Source organism: Dermacentor silvarum, chromosome 9 (assembly GCF_013339745.2).
Source record: "Dermacentor silvarum isolate Dsil-2018 chromosome 9, BIME_Dsil_1.4, whole genome shotgun sequence".
Taxonomy (NCBI): domain Eukaryota; kingdom Metazoa; phylum Arthropoda; class Arachnida; order Ixodida; family Ixodidae; genus Dermacentor; species Dermacentor silvarum.
In genome coordinates this window covers 74769625-74782429 of record NC_051162.1, presented here as the reverse complement: position 1 = coordinate 74782429, position 12805 = coordinate 74769625, and the positions used below count along the sequence as shown (strand labels likewise).

Genomic DNA, 12805 nt, shown 5'->3' with positions numbered 1-12805 from the left:
CGTCTACCTAAGGTGATCTTTGCAGCGGAATATGAATGCTTCGTTACACCCTCACTAGGTCTACCAGATAATTCTGCTTACAGCGTCGTCATTGTTATCATCAGCTGTCTGGGAATAATAGTAAAAAGTAGGTTTAATGCCGCAGGAGATAAGGCAAACACGGCTAAAATTTATTTCAGTGGGAAGAAAAAGCCATGTAATGGGAGACCAAAGATATAACGCAAGCTGCAGTAGTTGCGTTAGCAGGAGTAGAGGAAACAAGCAGGAGCCATAAAGATGGAATGACACAAAATAGAGATGCTGCTTAGGTGAAGCGAGTACCGGGAATAGAAGAGACCAGCGAGCGAGCTATTGCAATGACAAATGACACAAGTGAACATTAGGTGCATGACATTCGTAAAATACATTAAGGGGCACGAAAATATTCTGCAAACATGTGAGGACACTAACAACACTCTAAGTGTTCGCAATGTTTTATAAGAGATGACGACGCTAGCATATGCGAAGGAGATATGGTGTGATGCATGTGTGAAGCTACTTGTGTTAATTTCGGAGAAACACGCTTAGTCTGCACTCAAGCAGATCCAGAAACCGAGAAGCTATTAACTCCTCTGGTGAATATTTGCAGAAACTCTCCCTTATTACTGCGCCAGCAGTAGCGCATGAAATGTCAATGCAGCTGGTTCAGGAGCTTGGTCCAAAGAGCAGGGCCATCTAACTCGTACCATAAAGCAAATGCCTAAAGAATTCCTATTGGGTAGCGTATACGCAGGCAATCTTTAGCTCTCCGAGCAAAGGTGATAAAGATAGGACGAGCTCCTACAGACCACTTACAGTGATGTTGGCGATATATAGAAAGACAATGCAAGCGACAAAGTTATGGTTGTCGAAGCGAGTGGAGAAAATGGTTATGCTGGGGTCACAACACAGAGGTAAGAGAAGGCAGAGGCTGTATACTGTCCTTGTACTAACTCAGTGCGTAGACATTTGAGCGTATCAGAAAATACATTTGTAATTTACTTAATTTAGTGATTCACTTATAGTTTGAAAACTGTCAACCCCGACTGAGAGTCACTACAGGGAAGGCAAAATAAAAATAAAAAAGCGTAGCTAAAGACTCAGTGGTCAATACAAATGAGTGAATACACCAAAAACAAAAAAAAATTGCGCATCCCATTCATGGCACTGCATATACACACCATGTTCAAAAGCTCACACATTATCTGAAGCAACAGACCTAAGCTAGTGGAACTATATTCGAATTTCATAGGGCAAAAAGCAATCTCAAGCAAAATGTGTCACCATGAGTATTATATGGCTGAAAAACATAATAATGATTAATTCGTGAATTCTGTCTTCCTGGGGCGCGTATATGTTCTTGTTTAAGAATTTGAATTTGACCTTTGATTGCCCGAAACAAATATTTTTAGTATATATTTAGTATATCTGTCGGAGTACGTCAAATAGATATGAAAAACCAAACGTTTCTACATCCGGCTCATGCGGATGTGCTATTCTGTACAACAGACAGTGAAAACAACTGCTGGCTGGTTTTGGCTAGTGGCTTTTCGCAAAAACAGTGGAAGCATTTATCTATTGATTATCTGTATGCCAAAAACATTATTTCGAGGTTGCTTCTTTCCTGGAAGACAACTCAGAAGCCGACATTTTTTCTGTAGACGTTGAAGATCTTTATTACTCAATACCGCACGATCAGCTATTTCGTAGTTTGATGACGTGCAACGAAGAAAGTGATGAGGTAGATTTTCGCAATGCAACCGGCTTGTGCTTGGAAAATTTCTTGTCCCTTCTGGAATTTCATCTAAGTTATACTTTTATCTGGTACGAAAATGAGCTATTTATAACAAAAAATGGTGTGCGTATTGGTTCATGTTTGTCGCCTGCTCTCTGTAATGTTTCTTTTTATCTTTTGGCGCCCGCGCTCTTAAAAGTGCCCCAGACAATGACTTGGTTCGATTTTTTAAATATCTTGACGATTTTCTTGTGATAAAACACACTAACAATGGATGCTCCGTTACGGTAGCTGAGATTTTAACTCTGTTCACTGACATTGCCAAATTTAAATTATCACACATGAGCTATCTAATGAAGGTAAACTGCAGTTTCTAGATTTGCAACTATCCATACAAACAGGTCACGCCTGTTGGATGTATTCGCCACGTACACGTAAGCAACGTTTACCTTATGCGTCTGTGCACTCAAAGATTGCCAAACGCACCATGCTTTGATGTGTCTAGAATCTTCGTTAATGAAATTGTGTCATCACACTGTGACCCAATTTCATTGCACAGTTAAATAGGCTGCAGGCTGCGCGTTATCCAATTGTGGTGGTGACCTCAGTCTCTCAGGTTTTGCTTCAGAAACTGAAAGGACAGCGTCACAAAAGTAAATGTGTTACACAAAAAAGAGGCCTGAAGTTGCGCCGCATTGCCATGGAGTGGCTCACAGTCTAAAGAATGTAGCCACTGGATACAAAATCCCAGTAATCTTTTCTCCTCTTCAGAAACTGTCAATGTTGTGCAGCTGTATTTCTAAAACAAGTAAAAAAAAACTCATTGTGAAAAGAACCACGTGAAGGTTGTAGGTTGTAGCGTCGGTGTGGTATATAAGATTCCGCTGTCATGTGGCAAAGTGCATGTAAGGCAGTCAGGCCACTGTGTTAATGAGCGCCTTAGAGAACATGAGCGTTCCATACCGACAGCTGTAGGTTCCCATTTAGCTCAACATTGTAAAATATGCAAGTGCAAAGATATGTTTCATGATACTAGGATTTTGTAAAAGAGCCGTGATTCCATGGCCCGACAGTTATTGGAAGCTTTTTCATACAGTCACTGGGTTCACAATGCGTTAGTGTGCCTTCTTTAACCTTGTACAGCACTGAATATTGTTTTTTTTTAATTCTGTCGCATGAGTGCGTTCTGGTTATCGGATGTTGTGGTGGTTGCTGCGCCTGGTGCTCACTACGCATGTTCTTATGGATTGTGGTCTCTATAAAGTAGTGACGCAATAAACTGATGTCAGTTGAGAGCAGCGGCTTGTCCCGTTGTCTTTCATGTGTCCGTTGTTTTGCGCTAAACAAAGTAATTATAGATTCGCACCAACTAGTCCACCAACGCATTGTGGGGAATGGAACTTCCTTAAAAGAATTTCCCGCGTGCAAGACAGCCCGCGTGCAAGATAGTATTTCTCGCCGTCATCAACAACTACACATAAAAATACTAAATCCTTTAGTTTTATTATGGTTTCTGATGAACACTACATTAATTGTGCGATTTCCTTATGGGTCAAAATTTGAACTCCAGCTGGCGAAAGATTCCTAAGCGTGTTCGTGTTTCAATTGCAGAGACTGGTGCACAAAAGAAGCTGTATTTTAAGGCCTCAGGTTGGACAACTTTGCTTGCTGGAACGCACTGTAATGCAGCCTATGCAGACCATGCAGACTCTGTCGACTTGTGCCATCGTTTTCGCACACGTTGTAGCCAAGGTACGACGGCTAGAATAGTACTTACCGGTGCGTGGCTCCGCAACGCAGCACCTCGTCTGTCACATAGCGCAAACATGCCTCCGTGTGTTGCCAGAGCGCCGGTCAAGAAGCTCCAACGAAGCGCTAAACGCTATGAATCAAGGCAGGCCCGCATACGAGCAAAGACCACTCCATTAGTTCTGGTGCAGAAGCCAATGTGCTGCTGCTTGTGTGGCGCTCGCTGCAACAACGCCGGAGGCGCGCAAACGGGGCCGCACGGGAACAGGACGCCGAGGCTAAGCGACAACGTCCACAAAACCATCACCTTCAGAAGCGCGAAGCGGACGCACGGATCGTGCCCGCCGTGAGCATGCCCCAGTACGGGAACGCGAGGTCGACAAAAGGTGACAACGCGGACAAGATCCTGTAGTTCTAACCGATGCTGCTCGCGGTCATAAAATTTCTCTGTTCATGGGTCTGCAGACGCTACAGATGTGTGTTCTCTTTGTCAGTTTAAGTTTAATCCAATTCATTCTGCCACTACAGTTACGAAGCCTATGGGGCTTCTGCGTTGCCTAGGGGTCGCTGCAAAAAATGGTGATAAAAAGCGCCCTCAATCCGAAACTGGGTAGTACCAAGCTGGGTCGTCTGCTTCGGAAAGCACGTTTACAATATGGACCCGCCACTTTCTGTTGTGTTGTACCACGGCTTGCCGCGAATATCGGGCGCAGAAGATTTTTTCAGGGGTGGCACGCTGCGTAAAGGCAAGAAATTATGCAACACCGATACATGTGTACGCCGTTCAAAAAATAAGCAGCGAAGTTTTAGCGCGGTGTCAAACGGAAGTGAAGCGAGTCACGTACGAAGTTGAACTTGAGGAAAGGTTTGCACGCTGCTAGATTCAGGCGCACAAACGCGAGAAAATGCTTGCTATAAATGAATTCACAGCAGCGATAAGCAGACATCATGTGTACGGAACTGCTCGAGCGCACGACGGTACGCGCCGCGACGGCAGTAGTTATGCCTGCGCTGTAGTAACGGCCATCTGTCCCTTTAGCAACTGATAAACAACTAATGCACTGCATACGAGCTCGCAGTAACGTACTACGTGCGAATCGCGCTGCAGCGCGAGCTCATGCGCTGCTCGCTTGATGTATATATATAGCTTTTAATAACAGCACTCGAACATCGATGTGCTGTAATCAATACTTCCTTGCTGCACTGCCTCAACGTGCTGGCTTGAGGTCAAGGATGAGGATATTTAACTCTTAAAACTGTGCTGCTCATAGTGGGGTAATGAAGTTATTCAGCGCGCCCGAGAGAGAGAGAGAGAGAGAATAAACTTTAATAAAAAGAGCACGCGAGCGTAGGTAGCTCCTCCGCTCTGCAGTGGGTGGTCCCCTCAGTCCAGGAGTCCAGCGGCCTTAGCTGCCCTTCTCGCTCGATTGACCAGGTTGAGCTGGTCCGTCGAGCCGACGCTGGACAGCGCGGCCTCCCATTGCCGTGTGGTGGGGTGTGTTATGGGTGTTAGCTGTGGTGTGTTTGCGCAAGCCCATGCCATGTGGTAAAGTGTTGGACATTGATCACAGTGTGGACATTTATGGGAATACAGCGCAGGGTGTATGGCGTGGTAAAGACTCAAATGTGGATATGTGTTTGTTTGGAGTTTTCGCCATATTACGGCTTTCTCTCGCGTGAGAGCATTATGAGGTGGGGGTAGTGTTCTTCGTGAAAGGCGATAGTGTTGTAGGATGTGAGTGTAGGTTAATGGTATGGGCTCTGGTTGGAACTGCTCGGCGCGGTCATCTCGCGGCTCCCGGTGTGCATGCGCTCGGGCGTAGGCGTGTGCCTGCTGATTGCCGCGTAAGGACTCATGCCCCGGAGTCCACACGATTTGTATGTATGGTGGCAGCTGGTGCGCTCCATTCAGAATGCGATGTGCAGCCCTGGAAATTTTGGCCCTGGAGTAAGTTCTGCATGCCGCCTGAGAGTCCATCAGAACTATGACACAATCCCACTGCGGTCTCGTCGTGATAGCTAATGCTATCACTAGTGCCTCTGCCTCCGCAGCGCTCACTCTGGAAACAGACGATGCATTTATTTCGGTCCCGTGATTGTCGACTACGCTGGTGGCGAATGCGGTGCTTCTTGCGGTGCTGGCCGCGTCTACGTACAACACACTGGGGTGGTTTCCATACTTTCTCGCGAGCGCCTGCGCTCGGGCTTGTCTCCATCCGATGTGGAAGTTTGGGTGCATGTTCCTGGGAATCGGTGAGACCTGCATAGTTTCTTGTATTCGTGTTGGGATTTTGGTCAGTGCGCTGGTCTTCCGTACGGAATATCCAAGACGTTCCAAGACGCAGCGTGCCGCTATTGTGCTTAGTAGTCTTTCCTTCTGGCTTACCAGGTGGGCCTCTATGATTTCCCGTGCGTTGTTGTACACCCCTGTCTCCTCGAGGCGAAAAGTAGCCGTTCCGGGTGGGAGTCGAAGCGCTTGCTTATACGCCTTGCGTATCAGCCGGTCGAGTACCTCCACTTCCGCGTTCCTTAAATTTAAATATGGTGCTGAGTACGCAATGCGGCTCACAATCAGAGCCTGCACTAATCGGATAAGGTCCTGTTCCTTGAGTCCCCTCTTCCTGCTCGTAATTCATTGAATCATGCGCAAGATCTGCGTGGTCGTGTGTTGTAGCTTCTGTATGGTGTATCCTCCGCCCGCGTCCTTTTGTAAGTGTAAGCCGAGGATCCGAAGTCTGTCTACCTTGGTAATCTCTCTAGGACCTATTCGCAGGTGGATGGTTGGTGCCGGGGCTGTTGATCGTCCTCGTGAGCGCTTCTCGATTATGAGGAGCTCCGACTTCTCCGGCGCGCATTGCAGTCTGCATGCCTCCGCATAGCTTGCTACGACGTCTACTGCCTCCTGTAATGCCTCTTGTTGCTCTCCTATGGACCCTCCGACCGTCCATATCGTGATGTCGTCTGCATACAAGGCATGTCTGATCACCGGTATTTTCTCGAGTTGGGCTGGGAGTTTCATCATGGCCACATTGAAAAGTGTCGGTGACAGCACTGCTCCTTGTGGCGTTCCTCTGTTAGGTGTGTCTATTCGCTGTGACCTCACATTTCCCAGCCATATTGTGTCTGTGCGATCAGTGAGAAAAGCTCTCACGTAGCTGTACGTTCGTCGGCCGCAATTCGTGTCACTGAGAATGGATGGTATATCTTCGTGCCCCACGTTGTCAAAGGCTCCCTTTAGGTCTAGTGCGAGAATTTCTTTTGGGCAGCACGGCGTTGCTGCAGTCAGTACTTCCTCTTTGAGCTGCAGAAGCACGTCTTGCGTTGATAAGTTGGGCCGAAAACCAAACATCGTGTTCGGCATCAGTTGACGTTCTTCGAGATGCGTCTGTAGCCTGTCTATGATAACACGTTCCATCAATTTACCGAGGCAAGACGTAAGCGAAATGGGTCTTAGGTTCTCCAGGCAGGGCGTTTTTCCTGGCTTTGGTGTCAGTGTAATCTCCGCATGCTTGAATTCCGGGGGTAAGGTCCCTCTGCTCCAGTGTGCATTTAAGAGTTCAAGTATTGCCTGCACGGTTGAATCGTCCAGGTTACGTATCAACTTGTTGGTGATTCCGTCCTGGCCAGGAGTGGTGTTTCGAGTGAGTCTTGCGATCGCTCGTGTCAGCTCGGAACGCGTTATGTCCCGGTCGAGCTCGCTGTTTTCCAGTCCGGTGTAGTTAGCCGCTAGCTTTGCACCAAGTATCGGCTGGCCAATATATCTACTTTGTAAGGCACACAATAGCTGACCGTCTGTGCCTCCGAAGCTGTGTAGTACTTGGCTCATCGTGTGCTTGCTTTCTCTCTTGTTCTGGGTCGGATCTAGGAGATGTCTGAGTATGGTCCACGTCTTCGCAGTGCCCAGCGTTCCTTGGAGGGAGTTACAGAACTGGTCCCACTTCTGTCGAGCAAGTTGCTCTGCGTAGTGCTCTGCCTCGTCCGTTAGTTTCGCGATGCGTATTTTTAGCTTACGGTTGTGCCGCTGCCTTCGCCATCTTCTAAGCAGACTGTGGCGCGCTTCCCACATGTGTAAGAGGCGCGGATCGACTGCCGGATTGTCCGTGGTGAGTGCAACCTTCTTGGAGTTTTTGGCTACCGATTCCTGCAGTTCTCTAATCCAGGCCTCTAGATCGGTTATCGCTTGGGCTTCTTGAGTTTCTCTTTCGCTGCGGAAGTTTGCCCAGTCCGTGATTTTGGTGGAGCGTACCTTTCTCCTTGGGAAGTTTACCATCTGTACCGAGATGCCGAGTATGAAGTGGTCGCTCCCTAGCGTCTCGTTAGTGTTTTCCCGCTCGACGTTCTGAAGTCTGGACGCGAGTGCAAGATCGGGACAGGTGTCGCGGGCCGTGCTGTTGCCTACTCTCGTTGCATATGTCGGATCCGTCACTATCGTAAGTCGGTGGTGTTGTATGACGTTGTACAAGGTTGTTCCCTTTTTGGTATGTCTGACGTACCCCCACGCCTCGTGCGCCGCGTTGAAGTCGCCTAATATGAGGAGGCCGTTTTGTCCAGCTAGCTGCCTCGCTTGCTGCACCAAGTTGTCTAGGGGTCCCAGCGTTTCCTTCGGCGAACTGTATATAGTAAGTATAAAAACACCTGTGTTGCCCCTGCGCTGCCGCACTATTTCCGTGAAAACGTGATCGATTCCCGTGTCCGAATAAGTGTGGTCTATTGCAGTGAGGTGTTTGCTCGTGAGTGTGGCTGTACGTGCTTCTGCTGTCGCATGAGTGTGATATCCGGTGATTCTATGTGTTTTCCTGTTTCCTGTAAGGCTATTACATCCGGTGGTGTGTCTTGTTTGGCAATGTACTGCAGCAGCGTCGCCCGCTTGCGAGTAAAGCCATGACAATTCCACAGCCATCAGCGCGCCCGACGCTCCGCTTCGTGAGGCCTTGAAAGAAAATGGTAGAATCTGACGTTGGGATTTAGGCTTTCTTGCTCGTGGCAGCTCACGACGCAGCTGTAACGACGGTGACGCTATTTCGAGGCTGAGTTAGGTCTCTTCGGATCGGCGTCGCCGATTCCTTCTGCTTCCAGCATTACGTCCCACGGCACAATGAGAGTCCGGTTTCGTTAAACTAGGCTGTGGCCAGCTCGCAGCGTGCTCGGCGTGGTCTCTGAGAAGTGACGAGCCTTTTCGCACCCGCAACAGGGCCGAAAAAAGTGCGAATCGACGTAAAATTCGGGCTAGAAACGTGCTGCGCCACAGCGAGGGCTCAATACTACCCAAGCTGGTACTACCCACATATAACCTCTCACCGCCACCAGGCGCCCATACTATATCTCAAACTCCAGCGCAAGACGCCCATACGTCGTGAAACATTTTGAGTGGTTGCTATCGCACTCATTGCTGTACGCTTATGGCGAAACGGATTTTTTGCATCTATAAATAATTTCCGAGGTAACATTCGTGTTATGATCCGCTTGTACGCCGCTGATTGTGTTTTGTACCAGACTATCAAGCTCTTATTGATCACGATGTCTTTGACAATTCGGTTGCGCCATTCTCCTCGTGCGTGTGAGACTTGGCTGATGCAAATAAATTTCTGTAAACCTGTTCTCGTGGCAATTACTATGCGCTCTTTCCCATCTTCTCTCACTTTCTTAAGTATTTTTTCTACACTAGATATTGTGTCGCAGTATAACACCTTGGTCTTCTTTTCTTGATGGATTTGCCTTGACCTCTACGCAATGAACAGACGTGCATCCACTAGTTTAAAAAGCTCGGATACTTGCAACGTACCCTATGTTCGGCCCATGTACACAAAATGCTCCTCATTTTTCAACAGAAGTTCGTCGCTTACTAGAATATGGCTCGGTCCTATGGAACCTCCAAAAAATTCTCATATCGACGAAATTGAGTTTGTCCAGAAGATAGCCGCATGCAATGTTTACTGTCAGTCGGCAGGCATTTTTCACACAATTAGTTCTCAAATGTGTGATACTCCACGTGCCACTCCCTTACCATTGCTACGTCATACTTTTAAAGGTTTTTCTTGCTCTAAGTCTTCACGATTTTATTTCCACAGCAGCTACATCAAATCCGCTAGCCCAACATTCTATAGACAACATCACGTGTTATTTCTCCTTGAGTGCACTGACTGCTCCTGACTGCCCCGAGATGTGTAAACGCACATTTTTGTCCGTTATATCATACTCCTGAACATCATACATGGTCATGTCCGATCTTTGTTCCTCTTACGTATATTATGCTAGCAAATTTGCATTGCGCCTTGTTTAGTGTATTGCCTTTTTGTTGTATTTTTCTTCCTCGTCACGTTGTATCATGTGTTCCCCCCAGTTAAGATTTCCCTTTGCGGCGGCCGAATATTTTGATAAACATAATACATTATAAATAAATGAATGTGTGCTGGGTCACTGACAAAAAGGCTAGACGATGTCTCCAACCTTTCTCTGTAGGTAGTCGATGATTTCACGTAACTCATCTGCTGCGTATTGCGTCGTTAAAGTCATCGTCACGCTAAACGCATATCCTGATGGTTCTGGAGCTGGGAAAGGTGGATCTCTCTGCATAATACTTGTTGACAGTAATGATTCAATGCGGTCTCTTTTTCCTTTTATGAAATCATATGCGCTGATACTCTATTTTTTCAAAATTTTATGAAATGGCATAAATATACATTATAAAAATACTACTGCCCAAATGTTCTGCTTAAGCAGAACATTTGGATAGTAGTATTTTAAGATCAGTGTATATGTGTAATCTGTAAAATAAGCTGCTAAGGAGGGATGCCAAAATGAATCAACCTGTTGCTGCATTTTCATGAAAACCAGCAACAGATGCTACCAACGCCGATGTATCCTTTCAACAATAGACAGTTTAGAACTAGCTTGCGCTTGATAGGCCGGGGTTATATGTTTTAAAATTTCCCTCATTGTATTATACAGTGTCGAAAGTGACAAATTTGATACGTTCATTCTGTGAATAGAAACTTATACAAAACCATGAACAGTGTATTTGTTTTCGACAGTCTTTCTAACATTCATAAAAATCCAAATTTTTTTCTTCATATCATCGGTGTTTAAAAGTGAGTTATTCGTTCCACATACCCTTAGTAGCGTTGCAGTGGTATTATACAGATAACGTCACACATTTTACACTTACATGCACCTGACATTTCACCATGACGTTTGATTTTATATTAGATGTTCGTTTCCCTTTTAACATTCAGGGCGTGCACTTGCATTTGTCAAATTAATTGGCAAATTGTATCGATGTACGCTTCCTGCGTTGCTCCGCTGCTGGTGCTGCCTCTATTTGGCGATGCATCTTGTTAGCATGTGAGTGACCGCAAATTCCTAGTTTACTCATTGAATAGAATTTATTCGAAACACAAATGAACATACATATTTCCAGCAAAATTTTCATTAAAATTTTTCACACCTTTGCGACAGTATCGCAGCATTACTTGCGCATGCGCGCTGCAGTTCCTATGCAGGCGACACGTTTCGATGAGTGTTCACCTTGGGAGATGCGTGAGTGTTATTTCAAAGCGTGGCGAACATCGGCAGCTGAGTGGGAGGTGCTCCTGTGTGGGACACAGCATATTCTTGACGTCTGGATTAAACTGTCACGTGCGGCGTCTTTTAGTTTTCAAAATACTCATTTGAACAGTAAGTGATGTTATTCTTGAAATGATTGCACGCATATTCATTTTGCATGTAGACTTATTTCTGCTTAGTTATTGAAGTAATTGGGACAAGAAACAGCATGTTGAGTTAGTGCAACAATGGTTCGCTAGACATAATAGGTGTTGCACCCTTCGTGTTGTACTTTAAGAAAGACACGTCTTTTTGTACCTTCTAACAGATAGAAACTTAAGAAAACGACTTTTGCGTGGGTAACGATGCAATCTGCGCATAAGTTAGTTATGAAGAAGTTATGCATGGGCGAGCCAATTCCACGCGTCCCAAGACAATTGTACAGGAATATGCTTCTATAGGAATTCGTTGTTCTTTTCAGAACATGTCTCACATGCACCTGTGTTGTAAGCATGGCAACACTTATATGCTAAACCGACATCATTTTCAAGACCAATTTTTCTTATCAGTATTTTCGACCTGTTGCCATAAGCATCGCCTAAATTGCAGTGCAGTCAGTGTGTCTGTATGGGTAGAAGACGAGTGTCTCCCGCTCGTGTCTGGTTGTGGTTTAGTGGATGATGGTGGTTATACCATTTGCTTATGGACGTAGGTAATACACGTACATTATGCAAGTCTATATTTTAAGTTATAATTTTATGTTCCGCTTACACGTTCCTAAAAAATTGCTACCGCATTATATCGTAGTAGCAGTGGCGTGTAAAAGCGAGTGATTTGTTTCACAAACCCTTAGTAGCGCTATAGAGGTATTATCAATATAATGCCCATTTTACATTTGCATGCATCTGACATTTTACGATGAGTTTTGTTTGTGTGTTGTAGATCGCTTCACTTTTAACATCCAGGGCGAACACCTGCACTTTGAAAATTAATTAGGAAATTTCTCTGTATGTGTTATATTCTTATAAGTCACACCGTTGCTGGTGCTGCCTCTTTTTGGCACTATCTTGTTAGCATGTCATCAGGCTAAAAAGGACCTTCAACAAAATGGTTTAGTTTATGCACTAAATTTTGTTGGAAACCAACTCGACATAGATGCGGTCAGTAAAATATCCCTTCATTTATATGTTTCGCAGATTTCCGGCTGTAGGACAGCTTGTGTAGCTTATGCGCAGCTGCGGTGCCTGTGAATGCGACACGTCTGATGTCTCGTTTGTCGAAGCAGGTGCGTAAGTGCTAAGTCAGAGCTTGGTGAACATCGGGAGCCCTGTGATATGTGTCTCGTGAGTGACCGAGTGATTTCCTGACCTCTCGTTCAACAACTCAAGAGCTCCGTCTTTTAGTTTTTCACATATACTTTTAAAGAGCATGTGCTGTTGTGCTTCAACATATTGCAGGTATATTGCATTAAAGCCATGTAGGGTTCGTTCTGCTTATTAATCTCATGCTGGTGTAGAACGGCATATCAATTTGTTTAATTAAAATGGGAGCAGTTACACTGCCATGATGGAAGTTTCATACGTCGATCGCGTCATGTAAGACGTTTAAGATATTTCGTTTTTTTAGCGTCAGCCCTACTAATACGTAGAAATTTGGGAAAACAATTCTCGCATGGGTAACTATGCGATTTGGTCATAAAACATGTGTAAGAAATTATGTGTGTGCGGGCCATATCCTCGCACCTCATAATACATGTACATT

The 12805-nt window shown here is 45.6% G+C and overlaps 1 protein-coding gene across 2 annotated transcripts in view; it reads left to right on the top strand.

Moving 5' to 3' along the window:
• Nucleotides 1–12805, top strand: part of LOC125940100 (venom metalloproteinase antarease-like TpachMP_A) — a 212640-nt gene that overhangs the window by 122755 nt on the left and 77080 nt on the right. The window contains exon 1 of one of the 2 annotated variants that reach the window (XM_049655774.1): nt 11055–11176. The exons of the other annotated variant lie outside the window; for it this stretch is intronic. The gene's annotated coding sequence lies outside the window, so the exon portion shown is untranslated. Of the gene's footprint in view, nt 1–11054; nt 11177–12805 lie in introns of those variants that run through there. 2 annotated transcript variants of the gene reach the window in all.